This window comes from Gorilla gorilla, chromosome 12, assembly GCF_029281585.2.
Source record: "Gorilla gorilla gorilla isolate KB3781 chromosome 12, NHGRI_mGorGor1-v2.1_pri, whole genome shotgun sequence".
In the NCBI taxonomy this organism is placed as follows: Eukaryota; Metazoa; Chordata; class Mammalia; order Primates; family Hominidae; genus Gorilla; species Gorilla gorilla.
In genome coordinates this window covers 87,238,340-87,246,467 of record NC_073236.2, presented here as the reverse complement: position 1 = coordinate 87,246,467, position 8,128 = coordinate 87,238,340, and the positions used below count along the sequence as shown (strand labels likewise).

Sequence of the window (8,128 nt, the reverse complement as noted above, 5' to 3'; positions counted from 1 at the left end):
ACATGGAGTGTTTTTTCATTTTTCTGTATCCTCTCTGATTTCTTTGAGCAGTGCTCTGTAATTCTCATAGTAGAGATAGTTCACCTCCTTGGTTATCTGTATTTCTAGTTATTTCATTTATTCTATGGCTATTGTGACTGGGATTATATTCTTGAGTTAGCATTCAACTTGGACATTGTTGGTGTATAGAAATGCTACTGGTTTTGTACATTGATTTTGTAATCTGAAACTTTGCCCAACATGTTTCGACATGTCTATCACACCTAGGAACCTTTGGGGAGAGACTAGGGTTTTCCAGGTAAGAATCATATTGTCTTGAGGAGAAATAGCTTGACTTCCTCTCTTTCTATTTGAATGCCTTTTCTCTCTTTCTCTTGTCTGATTTCTCTGGCGAGGACTTCCAAAACTATGTTGAATGAAGTGTTGAAAAAGGGCATCCTTGTCTTGTTCTTATTCTCAAGAGGAGTGCTTCCAGCTTTCACCCTTTCAGTATGATGTTGGCTGTGGGTCTGTCATAGATGTCTCTCATTATTTTGAGTTATGTTACCTCAACGCCTAGTTTGTTGAGGGTTTTTAACATAACAGAATGCTGAATTTGGTCAGAAGGTTTTTCTGCATCTACTAAGATGAACATGTGGTTTTTGGTTCTAGTTCAGTTTATGTGGTGAATCACACTTATTGATTAGCATATGTTGAACCAATCTTGCATCTCACAATTAAAGTCAACTTGATTGTGGTGTTTTAGCTTTTTGAAATGCTGCTGGATTTGGTTTGCTAGTATTTTGTTGAGGATTTTCCTATCAATGGTCATCAAGGATATTGGCTTTAAGTTTTCCCTTTTTATTGTGTCTCTTCCAGCTTTGGGTATCACGATAATGCTGGCCTCATAGAATGAGTAAGGGAGGAGTCCCTCCTCCTCAGTGTTGTGAAATACTTTCAGTAGGAATGGCAGCAGATCTTTATAACTCTGGTAGGATTTGGTCATGAATCCATCTGCTCCTTGGATTTTTCTGCTTGGTAGGCATTTTATTACTGATTCAACCTTGGAACTCATTATTTGTCTGTTCAGGGATTCAATTTCTTCCTGGTTCAATCTTGAAGGTTGTTATGTTCCAGGAATTTATTTACTTCTTGTAGCTTTTCTAGTTTGAGTGCATAGTGGTGTTTGTGGTAGCCTCTGAATTTTTGTATGTCCCTTAGTCATTTTTGATTGTGTTCATTTGGATCTTCTCTCTTTTTTGCTTTATTAGTCTAGCTAGCAGTCTACCAATCTTACTTATTCTTTCAAATAACCAACTCCTCTATACTTTGGTCTTTTGTATGGTTTTTCGCATTTCAATTTTCTTCAGTTCAGCTCTGATTTTGGTTATTTCTTCCTCTATCTTTGGGGTTGGTTTTCTCTTTGTTTTCTAGTTCTTCTAAGTGTGATTTTAGATGGTTAATTTGAGATCTTTTTTCATTTTTAATGTAGTATTTAATGCTAGAAACTTTCTTAACACTGCTTTAACTGTGTCCCAGAGATTCTTCTATGTTGTATCTTCGTCTTCATTCATTTAAAAAAAATTTTAATTTCTGCCTTAATTTCACTGTTTACTCAATAAACAGTGATTTTTATTCCAAAAAAAATCAGGAGCATGTTGTTTAATTTCCATGTGATCATATAGTTTTGAGTGTTTTCTTAGAATAGATTTCTATTTTTATTGTGCTGTGATCTGACAGTGTGTTTGGTATAATCGTGTTTTTTTCCAACTTGCTGAGGATAGTTTTAGGTCTGATTGTCTGGTCAATTTTAGAGTATGTATTATGTGCAGATGAGACAAATGTATACTCTGCTGTTTTGTGGTAGAGAGTTCAGTAGATACCTGTCAGGCCCGTTTAGTCAAGCGTCAGGTTCAAGTCCTATTTATATGTTAGTTTTCTGCCTCAATAATATGTATAGTACTGTCAGTGGAGTGTTGAAATCTCCCACTATTATTGTATGGTTATCTAAGTCTCTTCGGAGATCTCTAAAAACTTGCTCTACAAATCTGGATGTTGCTGTGTTGGGTGCATACGTATTTAAGATAGTTAGGTCTTCTTGTTAAATGGATCCCTTTACCATTATGTAATGCCCTTTTTGTCTTTTTAAAATCTTCGGGCTAAAGTGTATTTTTTTCTGAAAATAGAATAGCAACGCTGGCATTTTTCTTTTCTTTTCATCATCTATATTCAGCGAGAAGGTCACACTGCACAACGAGAAACACGCGGAGGAGACAGCGGCCTTCGAGGAGGCCATGAAAGGTCTAAGCCTGATATGGCCCCACGGCTCCAGCTCCAGAAATACCAGTACCTGCAACTGGGCCCAAGCGGGGCCAGTACTATGCCGGGTCCCTGCTCAACGTGAACCAGATCGGGAGTGGCACCGTGGACCTGCCCTTCCAGACCCCCTTCCAATCCCTGGGCCTGGACACCAGCCTGACTACCAGGCATCATGCGCTGGTGAACAGGATGTACCGGGAACGCGGCCGACTAGGCTCCCCGCACTGCCTGCACCTGTCAAAGGACAAACACGGACAGCAGGCCAACAGCTGCCCATACGGCACCGTGTACCTCTTGCCACCCACGGACACCAGCTGGAGAAGGACCAATTCTGACTCGCCCTGCACCAGAGCACAATGACGCCCATGCAGCCAGAATCCTTTACTAGTGGGTCCCAGGACGTGCACCAGAAAAAAGTCTTACTGTTAACAGGCCCAGGAATGGAAGAGACCATATCAGAGGCAGACAAAAACCTTTCCAAGCAAGCATGGGGAAACCAAGAAGACGGGATCCAGGACCAAGTCCTGCGCGGAATCAACGAATCAACATCTTCACGTCCGCTGACCAGGAAAACACTACAGCCCTGATCTCCGCCACTCACAATACTGGGGGTTCCCTGCACGGCTTGACCAACATCCACTTCCCTTCCCCGCTCGACTCCGAGGAGCCCACCTTCCCCGCGCTCAGTAGCTCCAGCAGCACCGACAACGTCTCAGCCAACCTGATGCACCTGGGCATCAGCTGCGCCGGCCAGGGGATGAGCACACTCGGCTCCCCTCCGCAGCACCGTCCAGCCGGCGTCAGCCCCCTGTCCCTGAGCACAGAGACGAGGCATCAGCAGTCATCGCCCACTCTGTCCCCGCTGTCATACATCACTCAGGCCGTGGCCTTGAATGCCCTGTCTCTGGAGCAGCAGCTACCCTACGCCTTCTTCACCCAGACGGACTCCCAGCAGCCACTGCCACAGCCCCAGTCTCCGCCACCCCCTTAGCCTGGGTCTCAGCAGCCGCCAACCCCACCGCCCCTACAGGCGCCCGTCCGCCTGCCCCCCGGCAGTCCCTGTTACCCAGCACCAACCTGAATCGTGGGCCACAGCCGCCCCCGCTCGCGGTCACGGTACCGTCCTCTCTCTTCCAGTCCCCACGGAGAATCCCGGCCAGCCGTCGATGGGGATCGACATCACCTCGGCGCCGCCTCTGCAGCAGTAGCGGCACTAGCCCCGGCTCCTCGGCCAACCGGTCTCCCACCTCGCCAGTCTCCAGTCAAGGCTTCTCCCCAGGGAGCTCCCCGCAACACACTTCCACTCTGGGCAGCGTGTTTGGGGACGCGTACTATGAGCAGCAGATGGCGTTCAGTCAGGCCAATGCTCTGTCCCACCAGCTGGAGCAGTTCAACATGATGGAGAACGCCATCAGCTCCCTATACAACAGGGGCTCCACGCTCAACTACTCGCAGGCGGTCATGATAGGCCTCACCCACAGCCACGGGAGCCTGCTGAACTCGCAGCAGCTGGGCTACACCAGCCACAGTGGCATCCCCAACATCATCCTCATAGTGACAGGACAGTCTCCCCCGGCCCCCTAGCCTCTTTAAAGAACTGACCAGCTCTCTGGTCAGGGTCGGCGACCTCAGCTTCGACTCAGACAGCCAGTTTCCCCTGGATGAACTCAAGATCGACCCCCTGACCCTGGACGGACTGACCCTGGACGGACTGCACATGCTCAATGACCCCGACGTGGTTCTGGCGGACCCAGCCACCAAGAACACCTTCCGAATGGACCGCCTGTGAGCGGGCATGCCGGCACCCTGCCGCTCAGCCATCCCGACGGCGCCTCCCCAGCCCGGGGACAGCCACGCTCCGTCCGTCGCCAATAGCTGAGCTTGTGATTCTGAGCTTGCAATGCCGCCAAGCGCCCCCAGCCCGCCCCCGGTTGTCCACCTCCCGCGAAGCCCAGTCGCTAGGCCGCGAGCCGGGCGTCCACCCACTCGCCGGCCCGGGCTGAGCTGGGATCGGAGGCTGTGAGGCCCCCGCCCCCGCAGACCCGCCCTGCACCGACTCCCTAGCTCGCAGCCCCGCCGGGGCCTAAGCCGTCCGCTGTAAGATGCGGGAAGTATCAGCTCCAAGCCTGGCGAGCAGGCTCAGGGGAGGGGCGCGCATGGTCCGCCACCATGCATTTTCCGACTGTTTGTCCAGCTCTTACTGCCTTCCTCGGTTCCCGGTCCCCCAACCTATCTGCCACCCCCAGCCCGTGGTCAGATAGAGATTGAGTCCCAAGCCGCCCCAGGGATGAGGCGGCAGAGCGCGGAGCAGACGCAAAGTGAAATAAACACAATTTTGAAGGCAAAATTATATATATATATATATATGCTGAACATACACCCCCATCTCTTCTGGCTTGTAGGGCTTGTGCTGAAAGTTCCCCTATTAGCTTGATGAGTTTCCCTTTGTAGGTGACCTGCCCCTTCTCTCTAACTGGCTTCAACTTTTTTTTTCTTTCATGTCTGTCTTGGAAATCTAATCATCGTGTGCCTTGGGAATGGTCATCTTGTATAGTATTTTGCAGGAGTTCTCTGCATTTTTTAATTTAAAGTTGGCCTCGCTAGTGAGGTTGGGGAAAATTTTCATAGATAATATCCTCAAATATGTTTTCCAAGTTGCTTCTTTTTTCTCCCTCTCTTTCAAGGATGCTAATGGTGTAGAGTTGTAGATTTGGTCTCTTTACACAAGCCTATATTTCTCAGAATTTTTGTTCATTCTTTTTCTTCCTTTATTTTCATCTGCTGAGTTAGCCTAGAGAACTAGTCTTTGAGCTCTGAGATTCTTTCCTCAACTTGATCTATTCTACTGTGTTTTTGTTTTGCTTTGTTTTTGAGATGGAGTCTCAGTCTGTTGCCAAGCTGGAGTGCAGTGGCGCAATCTCAGCTCACTGCAACCTGCGCCTCCTGGGTTCAAGCGATTCTCCTGCCTCAGCCTCCTGAGTAGCTGGGATTACAGGCACACACCACCATGCCCAGCTAATTTTTGTATTTTTAGTAGAGACTGGGTTTCACTATGTTCGCCAGGATGGTCTCGATCCCTTGACCTCGTGATCCACCCGCCTCGGCCTCCCAAAGTGCTGGGATTACAGGCGTCAGCCACTGCGCCTGGCCTATTCTACTGTTAATACTTGTGATTATATTATAAAATTATTATAGGGTATTTTTCAGCTCTATCAGATCAGTTTGCCTCTTGCTTACAATGGCAATTTTGTCTTTCAGGTCCTGTATTATTTTACTGTAATCCTAGATTCCTTGGATTAAATTTTGACTTTCTCCTGAATCTCAATGATCTTTGTCCTTATCAATATTCTGAATTCTATGTCTGTCGTTTCAACCTGCTTAAGATCCTTACTGGAGAACTAGCGTGGTCATTTGGAGGATAAAAGACTGGCTTTTTGAGTTTCCAGAGTTCTTGCACTGGTTCTTTCTCATCTGTGTGAGCTAATGTTCTTTTAACTGTATTGCAATTTGAGTACAATCAGTTGCTTCCTTTTCTGGGTGTTTTCACAGGGCTGAGGCTTTGTGCGGGGCCTACATTTGTAGCTGAATTGTTTCACAGAGGCATATATTTGCAAAGACTTTACGAAATTTTTTTCAATTATTCATGAATGGACACAAGTTGATTCTATAATTTTTCTATTTTACATAGTGCTGCTATGAACAAATGAGTGCAAGTGTCTTTTTTACATGATGATTTATTTCTCTTTGGGTAGATTCCAATAGTGGGGTTGCTAGATCAAAGATTAGTTCTATTTTTACTTCTTTGAGAAATCTCCATACTGTTTTCCAAAGAGGTGGTACTCATTTACATTCCCATCAACAGTGTATAAGCTTTCCCTTTTCTCCACATCCTTGCCAGCATCTGTTGTTTCTTCACTTTTTAGTAATAGTCATTCTGGTTAAGATGGTATCTCACTGTGGTTCTAATACCCATTTCTCTTATGATTAGCAATGCTGAGCATTTTTCATATGTGTATTGGCTGCTTTTATGTCGTCTTTTGAACAATATCTGTTCATGTCCTTTGCCTACTTTTTGATGGGTGTTTTTTTGTTGAGTTCCTTGTAGATTCTAGGAATTAGTACTTTCTCAGATGCATAGTTTGCAAATATTTTTTGATGGGTTTTTTTTGTTGTTGTTGCGTTCCTTGTAGATTCTGGGAATTAGTACTTTCTCAGATGCATAGTTTGCAAATATTTTCTCCCATTCTGTAGATAGTCTGTTTACTCAGTTGATTACTTATTTTATAATTTTCTGCTGTGCAGAAGATTTTTAGTTTGAGTCCCATTTGCCTATTTTTGTTTTTGTTGCATTTTCTTTTGAAAATTCAGTCCTAAATTATTTGCCTAGAACAATGGGCAAAGTATCTTCTTGGGTTTTTATAACTTCAAGTCTAACATTTAATCCATATGAGTTAATTTTTGAATATGGTGAGAGATACAGGTCTAGTTTTATTTACCTGCGTATGGCTCAGCAGTTATCCCAGCACCACTTATTGAATTAGGTTTCCTTTCCCCAGTGTATATTTTTGCTGGCTTTGTAAAAGATCATTTGGTTTTAGATATGTGGCTTTATTTCTGGGTTCTCTACTCTGTCCCATTTATCTGTGTGTCTATTTTTATACTAGTATCATGTTGTTTTCGTTACTATAGCTTTGTAGTATAATTTCATGTCAGGTAATGTGATACCTGTAGCTTTATTCTTTTTGCTTAGGATAGCTATGGCTATTTGGACCCTTTTTCATTTCCATGTAAATTTAATTTTTTTTCTATTTATCAAAGAATGATAGTAGTTTGACAGAAATTGCATTGAATCTCTGGATTGCTTTGGGCAGTATGGTCACTTTAATGATACTGATTCTTCCAATCCATGAGCATCACTGTTTTTCCATTTGTGTCATCTATTGTTTCTTGTATCAGTGTTTTATAGTTTTCCTTGTAGAGATCTTTCACCTCCCTAGTTAAATGCATTCCTACGCATTTTGTATTTGTTTTGCGTAGCTATTGTAAATGGGATTGAGTTCTTGATTTGGTTCCCAGCTTGATGATTATTGGCATATAGAAACACAACTGATTTTTGTAAGTTGATTTTGTAGCCTGATTCTTTACTGAAGTCACTTATAAAATCTAGGAGGCATTTGGAGGAGTCCTTAGGGTTTCTAGGTATAAAATTGTATCATCAGTGAACAGAGATAATTTGACTTCCTCTTTGCCTATTTAGATGTCTTTTATTTCTTTCTTTTGTCTGATTACTCTGACTAGGACTTCAAGTACTATGTTGAATAAGAGTGAAGAGAGTGGACATCATTGTCCTTTTCCCAGTTCTTAAGAGGAATGCTTTTAATTTTTCCCATTCCAGTGTCATGTTTTCTATGGGTTTGTCATATATGGCTTTTATTATTTTGAGTTATGTTCTTTCTGTGCCTAGCATAGCAAAGGTTTTTCATCAGGAAGTGATGCTGAATTTTATCAAATGCTTTTTCTGTATCTATTTATATAATCATATGCTTTTGTTTTGAATTCTGTTTATGTGGTGAATCATATTTATTAATATGCATATGTAAAACCAAACTTTCATCCCTATAATAAAATCCACTTAGTAACAGTATATTATCTTTTTGATGTGTTGTTGGTTTCGGTTTACTAGTATTTTGTTGAGGATTTTCACATCTATGTTCACCAAAGATATTGGTCTGTAGTTTTCCTTTTTTTGTAGTGTCTTTGCCTGGCATTAGTATCAAGGCAATGCTGGCTTTATAAAATGAGTTAGGGAAGATTTCCTCTCCTCAATTTT

At 43.7% G+C, this 8,128-nt stretch overlaps 1 pseudogene; it reads left to right on the top strand.

The window, feature by feature from the left end:
* Positions 1 to 250: 250 nt before the first annotated feature.
* Positions 251 to 4,087, top strand: LOC101127571 (CREB-regulated transcription coactivator 1-like; annotated as a pseudogene).
* The last annotated feature ends 4,041 nt before the right edge of the window (positions 4,088 to 8,128 follow it).